The sequence below is a fragment of the Mirounga angustirostris genome, unplaced genomic scaffold (assembly GCF_029215605.1).
Source record: "Mirounga angustirostris isolate CCGP_5_RB_7025 unplaced genomic scaffold, mMirAng1.0.hap1 SCAF_4, whole genome shotgun sequence".
Taxonomy (NCBI): domain Eukaryota; kingdom Metazoa; phylum Chordata; class Mammalia; order Carnivora; family Phocidae; genus Mirounga; species Mirounga angustirostris.
In genome coordinates, this window is record NW_026991712.1 from 172,033,987 (window position 1) to 172,050,569 (window position 16,583).

The window sequence follows — 16,583 nt, forward strand, 5'->3', positions numbered from 1 at the left end:
CCCTCCACTGTTTCCAGCCTCTCTTGCCAGCCCCTCTGCTCCTCACGCGAACCCCTGCCAAGCTGCTGTGACAACAGACCACTCCGCCCCCTCCCCCCCCACCCGGCCCCGTCATTCCCGGTCTTTGCTGCCAGTGGCCAGGCTGCCCAGGTCCCCACAGCGGGCGTCTCCTGAGACGTCCCACCTCGGGCCACAGCCCTTCACCGCCCAGCTCCTGATGGAAATGGGTCAGGGCACCTCCACGGGGGGCAGGTCATCTGCACCCAGGCTGGGGGCTCTGGTTGCTGCAGCCTGCCCCACCCCATGGGGGCCTCGGCCTCAGAATGGCCCTCTTTGCCTTCACTTTCTCTGCTCTCCTTTAAGCCATGGGGCCCTGCCTAAAAACCCATAGTTCTTGTCTGTCCCTTCCTCCCGAAGCCCAGATCCTCGGGACTCCCAAGGAGCCGTGTGTGGCTCGGCCTGACCTCCTCATACCGGTCAACCTTTCTTCCTTCCTGACCTCGCTGAACAGGCCCACTGGCCATGTTCCCCTGCCAGCTGCCCCTCCAAAATGAACACATCCTTCAGGATTGGGCCCAGCCGCCCCTGGGAAGGCTCCCCGCTGCCCTAGCCAGAGTTAGCCATCGGTCCTCTGCTCCCCCGGCTGCACTCTGCAAAGAAGCATCACCAGAACACGTGTCTCGGAAGCAGTCAACCTTCCATGTCCATTGTCGGGTCCTTGAGGGTAGAGGCTGTTTGGGGTCTTTTTCATATCCTCTTCTACTTCTCCCAGATATAAATTGTCTGCTTTTTCTCACCTTTGCCAGTGGAAGTGCTGAAGCAAATGACTGAACTTCTCCCAGCTTGGTTTGCTCATTTGTAAAATGAGGTAGCTTTTCCCAAGGGAGCTGAGGGTTTGAGGTTAAGTATGGAAAGTGCTCTCAGTGCTCGATAAATGATAGCTCTTAGTATTTTCGTGGGTATTAGCAAATATTTGCTGAACTCGGAGACAGGTGGCTCTGGAGCTCAAAACAAGAAAAAATTCTTTCTATAAAAATAAATTTGGACCCATATGAGAATACGGAATGGAAGTCTCCGCCCAGCCCCTGCCCCTCACTGCTACTCCCAAAGACAGGCACCTGTCCCCCACTGCCCACCATTCCCTACCCCATCATAAAGAGTTTTATGATGCATTTGCCTAAACCTGCTTCTATCCCCACCGATGTCAAGCTGAGAAGACTCACCAATTATGTTTTCTTAAAATTCATCTTAAAAACAGAAAAGAGAGACAAATAGGTAGCCATTGATCCAGGATCACTTAGTGAGAGACGCATGGCATAATTACTGGATAAGCTAAACCCTGCCTGTGGACACATCCTCCGTTGGACCAACATGCACAAAAATGACAGATGCCTCTACCCAAGGGCCCGCTAAGTGCCAAGACCTTTGGCCAGGCATTTTCTTTTTTAACCCATGCTTTGATTTAATTAGCAAATGCCATGTAAAATAGGTTTTCCTCTCCCCTGGATCAGATGAGGACCCCAAGGCTTGGGGCTCTAAAGCTGTCTCTCCCTGCTTACACGGTCTGGAAGATGCAGAGCCGGCCTATGTACCGGGCCCTGCCAACTTCAAAGCCCGCAGGATCCCCACGCGGGCTCCTGACAGGTTACTACGGAAACCTGCATGTGTGCGTGCAAACATACACACATACGCACACACACGCACACACTGACCAGTAATGCAGCTGCCCGAGGCCACTGGGACACAGATTCCTCCGCAGACCCTTCAAGGAGACCTCGTGGGTGCCCAGTTCTGGGTGCAGACCTCCTTTCGGATGGCCCGGCTAGTCCTTCTGAGGGAACAGTGAGTCATCTCAGAGTGTATCTTGCCTTATGTCAGGATCCAAGGCTCTCAATCACATCTCTGTTCCTGCCCCATCAGAGAAGGTGGGAGGGAGGGTGGCGGGACATTGACGGCCAAGGCTGTGGGTGTTTTCATGTGTGGGACCCAGCGGTTCTTGTTAACCAAGTGAGGCCCAGCAGGGGCACTTCAGTATCAAATGTGTCTGGGACCAGGTCTGTGGCCATAGGAAAGCAAGGAGGGTGCAGGGAGGGGGAGAATGGTTTTCACTAACAGAGGTTAATTTAATAATAAAAATATAGTAATAAAAATAGATAAATAATAAATTAAAATAAATCTATAATTATAATAAAATAAATTATAATAATAAATTAATAAAATAAAGTAATAATAATAATAAATTAAATAAAATACGGTGCTCAGTGCTTTATTTATGAAGGCGGTCTCATTCAATCCTCATACCCCCCAGGATAAGGAAGGTACAATCACTGCCCCTTCTACGGATGAAGAAACTGAGGCTCACAGTAGAGAAGCAATCAACTTAAACTCACAAGGCTAACAGGGAGCCGTACCAGGATTCGAGCCAGGGTCTGTCCTATCCTGCGGCCCCTTCTCCGCGTATCCTCACTGGACTGCCTCCCGGAGAATGTGCAAGGCACACACGGCCCGGCACCCAGGCCCTGAATCAACGACAGGCTTTGATGAGAAAACCCACACAGGCTGGGGCTCAGCCCCTGCCCCAGCTCCCCGACCGGTCCTATCTGACTGCTCCCCGCCCTCGGCCACACTGTGAACCTCTCTGTCTTTAGCACAGCCTTAATTGCATTTACAGAATCTACAAGGAACTGTTGTTCCCTCGGGTTGTTTACAAATGGTCCTGTGTGGGAGGTCAGTCTGGGACGTGATGGAAGGTCAGGACCATTTACTCTCTGAGTCACTCCTCTCTGCCTATCCCTTGGTCAAGTGTTAGAGCCGTATCTGGAAGATAAACATTGCCAGATCCCACCTGTCCCAAATATCTACCCCCCTTCTCTGCCCCCGTGGTAGCCTCTTTCCCTCTGGCCTGGCCTAAAAGTTCCTCCCTGGATAAGACAATAGATGCCACCAACACTGGCCGACCGCTACTCTGGCCAAATGTAACTCTGAGTAGGTAACCGCTACTCAACTGGCCAAATGTAACTCAGAGTAGGTAACCGCTACTCAACTGGCCAAATATAACTCAGAGTAGGTAACCCATGAATGCCCTAGACCCACCAAAACACTGGGATTGATTTCTGCCCACCACCGAAACATGGGAGATTCAGCATGACTTGGTTTCTTCCACAGACATGAACCTCACTACTCCCAAGCAGCCCCTTGAGTTTTGGGGATGTTTTTTCAGAAAATTAACCTTCATGTTGAAACCAAAATATCCTTCCTTATAATTTTCATCCAGTGGTCCTAATTCTCTTGCCACAAAGGTAAATGTGCTACTTCTTATACATGACAATCTGCCAGGTTTAAAAGCACTTCTACGTTAAGAAAGGCGAAACCGAACTTCAGGGATGGAACACGGACTGGGCGGCAGCCATCAGCACATCAATTTTACCTCTCACCAGTAGGTGGCGCCAGCAGCTGGCTACAGTTTATCCCGTTTAACCCAACCAACAAACGGTTGATAAAAGTCCTGTGAACCAACCTGTTAAGGAGTTTTACGCCCTTGAGAACAGCAATGATATGTCCTCTGATTATTTTTTTCCCAAGACAAATATTCCAAGCTCCTTCAAACGATCTTTACAATGATAGTGTCCTTCATGGGTTCCTCATTTCTCTGTGTGTCAATGTCCCCCTTAAATACAGCACCCCAAACTGGACGCATAACTCCAGAGGGGGCCTGAAATGTCCAGGATGACATTTGTCTTGATACTTATCAGACCTAAGCCTGAATTCTAGCTCTGTGACCTTGGTCGACTTTCTTCACCTCGTGGTTTCTGATCTGTGAAACAGGAGTTACGAGCTCCAGAGGGTTGTTGTGAGAATTAGGAGAGGGCGCCTGGGTGGCTCAGTTGGTTAAGCAACTGCCTTCTGCTTAGGTCATGGTCCTGGAGCCCCAGGATCGAGTCCCGCATCGGGTTCCCTGCTCAGCGAGGAGCCTGCTTCTCCCTCTGACCCTCCCCCCTCTCATGCTCTCTGTCTCTCATTCTTGCTCTCTCAAATAAATAAATAAATCTTAAAAAAAAAAAAAAAAGAATTAGGAGATAAAACATGTATATTTAGCCCAGTGGCTGAGCGCGAAGTCTATTGATATTATACTGGATTAATGCAAACAAACAGCTCATTACCCTTACAGGGAGTCTAGCCTACACACCCTATTGATATACTCCCAAACCTTTTCCAGACTTATGCTTGTTTATGGTCAATCAAAGCTCGGAGGTCGGTAAGTGGAAGGGCTTCCTAAACTGCAAAGTGCTTTGGAAATACAAAGCAATGTAACCACATTATGACGGGACAGTATCAGGATCAGCTGCTGCCCAGTAACCAGGTCTCCATTACGCTCTTGTGCAAATGTCATTTTGAACTTAAGTGCAAGACTTTGCATTGGCCCCTGTTAGCCTTGACCTTGGTGGTGTGGGCCCTCAGCACCGAAAGTCTAGCTCCTCCTGGGTGACTCCTGAGAACTCCTGGGGGTGTTGTGACAGAGCACACTGTCTATGAGTTCATGACCCAGCGAGGGCTTTGGGGTCAGGGAGACCCGGGTTTTGATCTCAGCCTCCTCTCTGACCAGTTCTATGAGCCAAGGCACTTTTCCGGCTTCAGTGTTTTTGTTTGTAAGGCAGAGATAATGTCCACTATCTTGTAAGGTTGTGACAAACAGGGAGATACAATTACCTGGCACGGTGCCTGGTGGATGGTGGGTGAGCGGTAAAGGTCAGTTCCTGACCTCTTTTCTCCTTTCTCTTCTGTCCTCAGTCTGTGCTCTCCCTGCTCTCCTTGACCTTGAGCTCCCAGTTTTCCACCTGGTCAAGTGTTGCTGCATTTGGTCAAACTCAAGTATGAACAGGGAGGTCAGAGAATTAGACCATGAAGCTATGTCCCAAGGAGGGGATTTGAAGAGGGATTCCCTAGAACTTCTGGAGGGTTCAACCTTCTCTTCCATTTCCACTGAGGAATAGTAAAACCTCTGCCAGGAAGGCAGGACGGGTATAGAGCATGGGGGGGTTGCTGGATGGAGAGAGGAAGAGCATGCCACAGATTCCTGACTGGGGGTGAGATCCAGGAGACCAGGGTTCCCATTACCACTGACTGGCCATGTGACTTTGGAAAGTCCTCTCCCTTCTCTGGACCTTGGTTTTCCTGTCTATAAAATGGTCCAGTTTGGGACTGATCACTAAGGGGCTTTCAAATCTGTAGTTCTATTGCACTGCACTCATTCATGGCTTAACTTAAGAATCAGTGTTTTCCAAAAGCTCATCCTTCCTTGCAGATACTGACTCTGGGGACATTAGGAGAGGGAAGACAGCATGTGCAATTTAGACTGGAAGGCAGGAATCCTTCCTCAAAGGCAGCTGGGGCTGGACCAAACCAGGGAGAACTCCACAAAGGGGATTTGACTTGGCAGCAACATTATATGGGACTCTTAGGAACTAACCTTCAAACATTCTGTTGGCTACGTAGTGACCCGAGTTGGCCTGAATCCTAAATGGCCACCACCTATACTCTCCATTCCTGTTGGGTTTCACATGATCTCCCCAACCCCATCTGCCCCGTCTGCATGACTTTGTCCCACTGTGTGTCACGCTCCCAAAGGTGGAGTCTGAATTGGCTTAATGCTCCCCTGAACTTGGGGCCATACACAATTACACACTGAATACGTATTCCTTATGGTTGGTTCCTGGAAATCAGGAAGTACATTTCTTGTTTCATGTATTTGTCCATTCTTTTATCCTCCCATCCATTCCTGTACCCACCCACCCATCTACTGTACGCACATCCATCCTTCTGTTCTTCTGTCCATTTTCCCTGTCACTCAACCAGAGCCCACCATGTGCACAGCACTAAGAGGATTCAGAGACCATGGGGACCACGTCCCTAGAGCTCAGACACTGAGGATGAGAATGGAATTGTTTCCTTTTTTAACAAGATTTTATTTATTTATTTGGGAGAGAGAGTGAGAGCGAACATGCGTGGGGGGAGGGGGAGAGGGAGAAGCAGACTCCCCGCTAAAGCAGGGAGCCCGATGTGGGGCTCAATCCCAGGACCCTGGGATCATGACCTGAGCTGAAGGCAGACGCTGAATCGACTGAGCCACCCAGGCGCCCCTGGAATTGTTTGCTTTAAGAATCTTTCCTCCAGGGCGCCTGGGTGGCTCAGTTGGTTAAGCGACTGCCTTCGGCTCAGGTCATGATCCTGGAGTCCCGGGATCGAGTCCCGCATCGGGCTCCCTGCTCGGCGGGGAGTCTGCTTCTCCCTCTGACCCTCCCCCCTCTCATGTGCTCTCTCTCATTCTCTCGCTCTCAAATAAATAAATAAAATCTTTAAAAAAAAAAAAAAAGAATCTTTCCTCCAGTCAATACTGAGTGGGGATCACAGCCCCCCATGCCTAGCCCAGCCCTAATCACTGAGGGGCCTGATCATTATCATACTGAAGTCCTACGGAAAAAACAGTGGCCTTTGGATCTGGAAGCCCAGGTTTCAGACCCACCACATCTATCAAGTCTTATTGACCCACCCTGTCAAATTCTGGCTTGAACATCCTTTATTTCTGATTTTTGTGGCCCACACCCTCAAGAAAGTTGCCCCCAAAGAGCTTCCAAACAAGACCTGCAAGTCTGATAAGTTCCATGTACTAAGAGTTATAAATAGAAATCCCAGATGAAAGTGGTCACAAGGCATATTTGTGCCTAGTACCAAAAAGGCCGCACAGGCTGTGCCAGGGGTCAGCAGGAGGGAGACCTGTGGGCGTTGTGGCAGGGACCGACCGCGAGCTGGAATGTGACCCGCGGCTTCCATCCACCCTGGGTCTTGGGGTGCAAGCCAACGGCCAGTTCCCAAGAGTCCTCAGACTCTACCCGAGCCCTCATGTAAGCCTCCACGTGTCCCACTGGCCTCAAAGGGGAGAAGGCTTAAAAGGTTAAAAAGTTGATGCCCCTAAGGGAATAGGCCAGAGGGAAATAATGCCCCCCTTGACATGCTAGTCGGGGCAGGGAGCGAACGACTATTTAAGGAGATGCTGACAAAGCGCCAGGCACTGGGCTTCTACACGTTTCCTCATTTAATCAACACAACAAGGCAGGTCTTTTTATATCCGCTTTGCCAACAGGAAACAGGCTCAGAGAGGTCAAGTGACTTGCCCAAAGTCTCACAGCAAGGGAGTGCAGGAGCTGAGTCTCAAACTCAGACCTTCTACCTTGGAACTGCCCGTGGCTGCCAAGCCTCCCAGGGGGTAAAGAATATTCCTGGGGACACTCTCGAGGGTCAGCAGCCCTGCTGGGCCAGGACTGTGCTCACCCTCCTTTCTCCTTGTTGGTATTGTGAGCCCAAGAGGTACGACAAGCCTCCAGAGGGTGGCAGCGTTCCTCAGCAATGGCTCCATTCACATTTGATAATTCTGTGTTGTGGGGGCCACCCTGTGCCTTGCAGGACCCCTGGCCTCTACCCACGAGCTGCCAGCGCACCCCCACGCTGTGATAACCAAAAATGTCTCTAGACTTGCCACGTGTCCTCTGGGAGGCAAATCGCCCCAGGCTGAGAACCACTGGAGGAGAGCTAGAGGCCTGTCCCTCGACAGTTCCCTATCCTTTCTACCCCAGAAAGTCTGGACAACAAAGAAAATGTCCAGTCTGTACTTACCTCTGTGGACAGAAGATCAGCAGAGACGGTGACAGTGACCACAAACATGACCACGGCCCACCCATCCCACGCTTGCTGAGTACCCCGATACCATGCTGAGTCCTTCGTGTGTGTTTCCTCACGTATGTTACTCTATTTTCCCGAGGAGGGAAGTGAGGCTCAGGGAGGTTAGGTAACTGGCCCGTGGTCTCAGTGTTCATATATGGCAGAGCTAGGAGGAGTTCATTTCCTAGGGCTGCTGTAATGAATTAGCACACAGAGTGCCTTAAAACAACACGAATTAATTTTCTCATAGTTCAGAGGTCAGAAGTCTAAAATCAGTCTCACTGGGCTAAAATGGAGGTGTTGGCAGGGCCGTGTTCCTTTTTCAGCCTCTAGAAGAGAATCTGTTTCCTTGTCCGTTCTAGCTCGGGCAGGTCACCGGCATTCCTTGGCCGGTGGCCCCATCTTCTACCTTGACCTTCAAGCTCACCGTGTAGCATCTTCCTGTATCTCTGTCTCTGACCTCTGCTTCCATCATGACGCCTCCTTCTCTCTGGCTCTCTTGCCTCCCTCTTCTAAGGATTTTGTGATTACACTGGCTGTACCCGGGTAATCCAGGATCATCTCCCCATCTCATAACCCTTAATTTAATCACACCTGCAAACTCCTCTTTGCCATGTAAGGGAACAGGGTCCCAGGTTTTGGGGATTAGGATGTGGATACCGCTGGGGGCCATCAGTCTCACACATAGGATTTAGATCCTCATCTCTCTGACCCCAAGGTTTGTACTCAATCCACTTCTGCCTCCCCCACCATGCCTGAAGACACACATCCTGCACCGTGGGGGACGCAGAGGTGGATCACATACCCAGGGAGCGGTGAGCACCAGCACGCATCGGGAGGGGGCATGGGAGAAGTGCTGTGAGAGGAGCAGAGAAAGAGTCCCGGAGACCCTGGGCCAGCTAGCTGGGGCACAGGTGTGGGTGTGGGCTTGGGGGCGGGCCTGACTCCCCCCACTGCCGCACAAGCTGATTTCCTGTAAGCCTCAGCACCTACCACCAACCGAAGCTTCAAATACATCCGTCTGCAGTCCATCTGTCCCGAAGGGCCACCCCAGCCCAGCCCCCGCCCATCTGTGTGATTTATTAGTTAACTCTCAATTTTCCCTTTCCAAATCTCCTCCCTGCCAGGGGCTTAGAAAGTCTTCAGTCTTATAAATGCTCTTCCCGGGGCGCCTGGGTGGCTCAGTTGGGCATCCGCCTTTGGCTCAGGTCATGATCCTGGGACCCTGGGATCGAGCCCCACATTGGGTTCCCTGCTCAGCAGGGAGTCTGCTTCTCCCTCTCCATTTGTCCCTCCCCCCATTTCTGCTCTCTCTCTCTCTCTCTAGCTCTCTCCCTCTCTAAATAAATAAATCTTAAAAAAAAAAAAAAAATGAATGCTGGCCCTGCCCTGCTCTGCTGTGTGAGGATGCTCTCAGCTGTCTGGCCCCTCCTAGGCCCCCCAGTCCCTTCACAGAATAGAGAAACCACACTGAGTGGGTTAGCAAGGCTCTCTCTTCCCAGACAGGCAGAGCCTTTGACTTCTTCCACCAGATCTCAGGCTCAGCAGTGACCTAGGGATGGTTTCTCCAGGTTCCTGGGCATGACAAATCTCCTGACCCATAGGAAAACAACAGGTAAAAGGACAAATTCAGCTTTGCATCATCCCGGGAGAAACAAAGTTTGGGAACTACTTTTTTAATTAATTTATTTATTTGAGAGAGAGAGAGAGAGATTGTGGGCATGAGCAGGAGGAGGGGCAGAGGGAGAGGGAAAGAATCTCAAGTTGATTTCATGCTGAGCCGATGTGGGGCTTGATCTCATGACCCTGAGATCATGACCTGAGCTGAAATCAAGAGTGGGGTGCTCAACTGACTGAGCCACCTAGGCACCCCCAGAACTATTTTTATGTTTTAAAAGCTGCAGTTGGGGGGGGGCACTCTTGATGTTGGGGTAGTGAGTTCGAGTCCCACACTGGGTGTAGAGATTACTTAAAAAAATAAAATCTTTAAAACCAAAACTTCAGAGGGGCTTTGGGTTACACACAGCAGATGGAGGGACAACAAGCATTCATTTCTGCATCTTCCCCAAATCCCCGCGGATGACAGTAAAGGAATCAAGGTGTATAAATCCTCACGGCCAAAGGGAAAGGAGAGAAGAAACCACACTGGAGAGAGGCCAATCCAGGTTTGAAAGCTGGACACGCTGATGGTTTTGTGTAACTTTGCAGCCTGGAAAAGGCTGATGCCCAAACCTGCAGACTGGGGGGAAACCCATAAAAGTGGATCTCGCTGAGGAAGCTCAGGAAAGCTCATGAATAGGTGGCAACAGATGCCCCCAAAAGTCAGGTGCCACGTGGGGCTGAAAAAAGGAAGATGCAAGTTCATAAGAGGAGCAGCTCAGCTGCAGCCCCGCCAGCCCCCCACCTTGTCCTCCCTGCAATAGGCCTCCTCTGTCCTGCATGATCTGGTAAGTCCGCCCCTACAGAGAGTGAATCAGGAGGTTTACCTGCACTGCCCAACATGATAGCCACATGCAGCCAACTACATTTAAAGGAAAACTAAATTTAAAAAAATTACAGTTCAGTGCCTTAGTCCCACCAGCCACATTTCAAATGCTGACTATTCACTGTGCCTCGTGGCCCCGTATCGGTCAGCGCAGGTCTAGAATGTGTCCAGCATAGAGTTATATGCGGGAGCACTGCTCTAGACCCTGGCCAACCAAAATGTGGCCCTTGGGTCAGCAGCGCTGGCAGCTCTGAGGACCTTGTTAGGAATGCAGAATCTCGGGCCACATCAGGAATACGAAACAAGAATCTGCACATGAATCAGCCTTGTACAAGATCCCTAGGTGATTCAGTGCACATCGGACTTAGGGACTCAGAGCTCTGAGAGAAACCTAGCACTGGTGGGCGTTAATTCCTGGCTGAGAAGGGGGCTGAGGGAAAGTTTAAATCATGAAATGTGGGGCTCACCCAGTCCCCTTAGCTCCTTGGGCCAGAACTCAGATAGGCAGGCTTAACCTCCAAGCAAGAAATTAGAGAGGGGCTGGGGAGACTGACCAGCCAAAGAGAATAGACTACAGATAATGATGGAAGTTACAGGATCCTCCATGGAATGACCAGGTTCCTGCCAATCAGCCAGTGAGGTTACTAGTTGACAAGCCCACCCCCACACCCAGAGCTCCTCAGGAAAATTTTTATTTTAAAATAAGCTTTTTAGCAGTGCCAGGGTGGCTCAGTCAGTTAGGCTTCTGCCTTCAGCTCAGGTCATGATCTTGGGGTCCTGGGATTGAGCCCCACATCCAGCTCCTTGCTCAGCGGGGACCCTGCTTCTCCCTCTCTCTCTGTCCCTCCCCACCGACTCACGCACGTGCTCTCGCTCTCTCTCTCAAATACATAAAATCTTTAAAAAAAGTAAATGAGCTTTTTAGCGCCTTACTCTTAAGCAAAAAGATGGCCCAGGGTCAATATTCCAAGGGCCTCAAACATGACGAACAGACAACAAACAAAACAAATGAACAGCTGGAGGCGTTTAAAACAAACGGACAATACGAAGGGCAGAAGAAAATATCCTTGTTCTCAAAGAGATAAGACACTGCATCTATAAAACAAGAACAGGGTGCTATAAGAAAAGAATATTCTGAAAACGGGAAAGGGTGCCAAGAAATTAAAAAAAAAAAAAAAAAAAAGCCCGACAAAATAAAAACTTCAATAGAAGCATTGGAAGATGAGAAAATCTCTCATAAAGTGGAACAAAAAAGATAAAGTAGGTCAGAACAGATTGCTCCAGGAGGTCCAACATCCTATTAATAAGAATTCCAGAAATGATTAAAAAGAGAAAATCGAGAGAAGGGAATTATCAAAGAATTCCTGAAAATTTCCCACGAGTTTGCAGAATGAGAGGACCCTCTGAGTCCCCAGAACAATGAGTAAAGAAGACCCACAATAGGGCTCACCGTTATGCCTTTTCAGAACACAGGGCATAAAGAAAATATCTCATACATGTCCGTGGATTTTTTTTTTTTTAATTTTTTTTTTTTTTTTTTTTAAGATTTTATTTATTTCTTTTTCAGAGACAGAGAGAGAGAGAGAGAAGCGGAGGGAGAAGCAGGCTCCCAAGGAGCAGGGAGCCCGATGCGGGGCTCGATCCCAGGACCCCGGGATCATGACCTGAGCCGAAGGCAGACGCTTAACCGTCTGAGCCACCCAGGCGCCCGTATTTTTTTTTTTTTTTAATAAGGTCAAATACAAATAACAGGACCCACAATCAGATGAAATGAGAATCTGACAGCAGCAGGACTAGGAGCTCTGAGACAACTCTCCAAAGTTCTGAGGGAAAAGAATTTCCAGCCTAGAAGCGTACGGCAAGCCGAGCTAAATACTGAGTGGAGAGGTAGAGGAACGTTTTCTGACAGGTGAAGCTTCAAAACAAAAGTCCCCCGCATCCCAGACACCTTTCCCTGGGAAGCTCGTGGAGGACAGGCCCGCCTAAGGTGGAAAAACAGACTAGGCATGGAAGGACTAGGGGATCTGGGGCCCCGGGGGGAACCCCGGGGAGGGGGGAGCCCTGCAGCAGCTGGGGGTCACAGTCTGACTCGGGGGAGGACAGAGGTGCAGGGAGATTCTGCCAGCCAGAAAAAGGGAAATTGGCAGCTTTTCTGATGTGTTGGTCCAAACTGAAAGGAGATCTACTCTTCCCTGGAAGAGTTTGGGAATGAATTTATGATAGAATAGTAAGCTTCCCCAAAGGGCTTAAGGAACCAAATGCCTCCCTTTACCCACCCCCCTCAATTTCTCATTCCCCCCTCCTCAGCCCCTGTGGTGGTCCTGGGAGGCAACTCCTTGTGGTCATAGGACTCTGTGGAAGCCAGTCTGAAAACTACTGAGTCCACAGCCCTCTCCTTACACATGGGGAAACTGAGGGCCAGCGAGGCCCCCTGGGGCATGGAGAGAAGAAGGTTCATTGGTAGTTAATTTGGTACATTTTCGAGAACTCCTTGTTGTGCATTTGAAACAAGATCCACGACAACAATAATAAGAGCCAAACCAAAGCTAGAGGAACTGGGCTGGTGGGCTATGGGGGAGACCCCACCCAGTCCTCACACTGCCCTCAGCTCCGCTCTCAGCCACCTGGTGCTGCACAGACCCGGGTTCCTGAGCTGCTTCTAACAGCCATCCATTAGGGCACGAACACGTAGATGAAAATGAGTTTTGTACCCCATGGACAAGGCAACTGTAAACTTCTGGGGAAAAAAAGTGGGGGTGGGAGTGCAGGGCAAAAACCAAACCTAAATGGGCACCAGCAATCTCCCTGGAACCAGGTGCCCTGCCCCCCAGTGCTCTTGGGAGGCTCATCATTGTCTGGAAGAACCAAGGCCAGCATCCTCTTACAGACTCCGGTAATCAGTGTTTGGTCCTGTAATCGGGTTCTGTCCCTAATACCAACCTTTCAGTGGTCTTGCTTTTGATTCTCTGCCTCTCCCTCTGCCTTCTCCAAGCACTCGGCTGACCTAAGAGTGTAATGAATGAGTTTATGATGTGGTGTCTGCACTTGCACAGGAAATTCTAAGAAACCTAATACTTACTCTGTACTTTTAACATGTGACTTTCTTGCCTGGTCTGCGGATTTCCTCATCTTAGCTATTTAACAGAGACACGACCAGGGCTCTGACAGGGAGGCCTGAGTAGCAGGTAAGAACCCTGGGCTGGAAGTTAAGAGTACTTCTGCTACTTACTTGCTGTGTGACCTTGGGCAAGTCGTTTGTTCTGTCTGGACTTTGGCTTGTTCTCCTGCAAAATGCACAACTGGGATCCAGTGACCTTCTCACGCGCCTTCCATCTTGTGACTCGCCCAGCCACCCAGTTTGGTTCAGGACATGGCCCCTTGTCCTCCCCATCTCTTGCTGGCCTCCCACACCCTCCATTCCAGAGGGAACACCCCTGCCCTTTCCTGCCCAACCCTGGGCCTGGCAGGCACTGGCCTGCAGAGAGGACAGGAGGTGGGGAAACCACCCCAGCCGTTCAAGCCGCCCGCGGTGAGAGCTGGCCCGGGGCCAGTCACAATAGGCCTGGAGCTACAGAGGGGCATTTGTCTGGGGGACCCATGGTTCCTTTTAAACCTTCCCTCTGCCTCTGCCTCTCTTTGCTCCCCACCCTCTGAGGTGGCAGGACCAGCCCCTACCTTTGTTAGGAGGTGGGCCTGAGCGTCCCCCTCTGCAGGCTGGGAAAATGGTTAGAAGAAAGGAGGCGAGAAGGGCAGGAGAGCCATACAGGTCGGCAGGGGGGCCGAGGTGAGTGGTCGCAGGGGGCCGTAGGGAGCATTTAGGAGGAGAGGGCTAGTCCCTGACTCCCTCACTGACTAGACAAGCCACGGAGAACAAACCACTTCCTTCTCCGCTCCAGGCCTCAGTTCCCTCAGCTTTAAAAAGGTAATGATTGTCCCACCTTCAACGCCGCCGTGAGGACCAAATTAAATAAAAGGAGGAATTTGCAAATTGTGTGTTGTAATAAAGGAAAGCATTTGGACTCAGATGGACCCCAGCTCAAATCCCATCTCAGTCACCTCTAAACTCACAGTCGTGGGCGACTTATTTACCCTCCTTGAGTCTTGTTTTCCCCATCTGAGGAAGCCAAGGTATGTGGGCAGCGGATCAGATTGTAACGCTTGAACAAGAACTGACAGAAAGTGCCCTGCCCAGCAAAAGCATCTGAGTGAATGAAGAATTGGTCAGGGCCTCATCGTGGCTTTTGTGCCCCACCCCCCAGTAAATTTTCATGGGCTCTAAATATTTTATTTTTTTCCTGATGTGAAAAAAATTGTAAGAAAAAATGTGAAGAAATATGATGTGATGTAAGAAAAAAATGGAAAACATTTTCTTCCTCTCTAGAAGTTGATTTTCTTCCTCCCCTCCCCCCCCAATTTCAAAGAAGTTAAACTATTTTGGGGGCCCTTAAGAGTTTCGTGAGCCCGTGTCTGCCGTGTCCAGTGGGGAAGCCAGCCCTGGTCCTGCTTCCGGATTCTCTCACGGTTGGCCTGTCTCGGGCGCCACCTCAAAGGCCTGAGGGCCCCCAGTGTCATCTCTGAAGAATTGCCCATGGAACTCAGAGTCCTAGAACACCGACACCACCCCGCCCCTGTCTTTGCCAGACCCCCTGGCTTCAGTGCTAGGTGAGCCCTGTCCTGAGACTGACAGCCTGGGAGAATCCAGGGCCCCGGGTGTGTGAGCTGGGCCTGGCTCCCAAGGAGCTGGGGTGGGGGACAGTGGACACTTAGCAGGCGGTCATTATGTTCCCGTTCCTCCTCTGTGCCTACCACTGTGCTTGGGCCTTTGTGTTCACAACCTCCTCTAATCCTCATTGCACACTTTCTTCTTTATGCCCAAGGAAACTGAGGCTCAGAGAGATCCAGTAACCCACCCAAAGTCACAGAGCTACCGAAGCAGGGGTGGGACTTGGTGTTCTGCTTCCCAAACCAGCGGCCTCCCAGCCCCCAGGAGCCTCCTAGCATCCAGCACTCCAGCCCCAGAGTTGGAGGGAACATGGAGACAAAAAGGAAAAGACTTTTAGGGTGTGCAGAATGTGCAAGGCAGTGTGAGTCCGGGGTCCAAAGAAATAGAAAAATGAGCAGGAAGGGTGGAAGGGGTGTGCAGGGGCCCCCCGCATACTCCTGGGGTGCTGAGCGGCATGGGGCAGAGAGCGAGTGTGTGAGCGTGGGCCTCCATGGGCCAGTGTGTCCCCGGGCGGCCCCGAGGGAGCTAGGCCAGGTGGGGCTGTTGCTAAACACGCTAAGAGGTGCTTCATTTCCTTGCCCAGCTGCCCAGAGCCCCACCTGTTTACCCACGAATTACAGCAGATGTCACGCTCAGCCAAAGCCTGCCTGGTTCAGAGACCACTGACGGCCTCAGGAAGGAGGGGCGCAGAGTCACAGAAGGAGCGGCTATTTGGGGGTGGGGGCCTCAGGCTCTGGAGTTCACCAACAGGGTGACTCCTAGTTGGGGAGAGCGCCCCATCTCCACCCCAGTCATCCCACAGCCAGGTGGAGGGAGACATGCCCTGAGTGTGACTCTCCACTCGCAGAGGAGTGGACGGAACGGGCCTCTCCACTCTCACAGGCCATCAGCTGCACGGCCACCTGAGAGAGCTTGGGAGCAACAAACCTGACCCTGCTCTCCTCTGCCTGGCCCTTCAGCAGCCTCTCATCAGCCAAGAGGAATCAAGTCCAAACTCCCTAGCAGGTTCACTGCCCGGCAGCCTTTAGACATGTGCTTTCCAGTATGGTGGCCACGGATCACTGTACCTGCTGAGTCCCAGAAACGGAGCTGCTGTGACCTGAGATGTGCTGTGCCCGTAAAATACCCATGGGATCTCGAAGACTGAATACAAAATAAAGGAACTGAAAGTATCTTGTTAGTAATGTTTTAACACTGATTACCTGTTTGAGAATATTGGGGATATATTGGGTTCAATAAAATATATTCTCAAAGTGTATTTAACCCGTTTCTTTTTCTTTTTACTTTTATTTATTTAATTTTGTTTTAGAGAGGGCAAGAGAGAGAGAGAGAATCTTTTTTTTTTAATTCTTTTTTAAAAATTTTTAAAAAGATTTATTTATTTGACAGAGAGAGAGACACACAGCAAGAGAGGGAACACAAGCAGGGGGAGTGGGAGAGGGAGAAGCAGGCTTCCCGCGGAGCAGGGAGCCCGACGTAGGGCTCGAGCCCAGGACCCTGGGACCACGACCCGAGCCGAAGGCAGACGCTTAACGACTGAGCCACCCAGGTGCCCTGAGAGAGAGAGAATCTTAAGCAGGCTCCATGCCCAGCGCAGAGCCCGACGCAGGGCTCAATCTCATGACCCTGAAATCGTGACCCGAGCCAAAACCAAGAGTCTGA

The 16,583-nt window shown here is 50.7% G+C and overlaps 1 protein-coding gene across 2 annotated transcripts in view; it reads right to left on the reverse strand.

Moving 5' to 3' along the window:
• The window catches only part of NCMAP (non-compact myelin associated protein), a 42,493-nt gene that overhangs the window by 10,133 nt on the left and 15,777 nt on the right, over positions 1-16,583 (reverse strand). The window contains exon 1 of one of the 2 annotated variants that reach the window (XM_045895484.3): positions 1,713-1,847. The exons of the other annotated variant lie outside the window; for it this stretch is intronic. The gene's annotated coding sequence lies outside the window, so the exon portion shown is untranslated. Of the gene's footprint in view, positions 1-1,712; positions 1,848-16,583 lie in introns of those variants that run through there. 2 annotated transcript variants of the gene reach the window in all.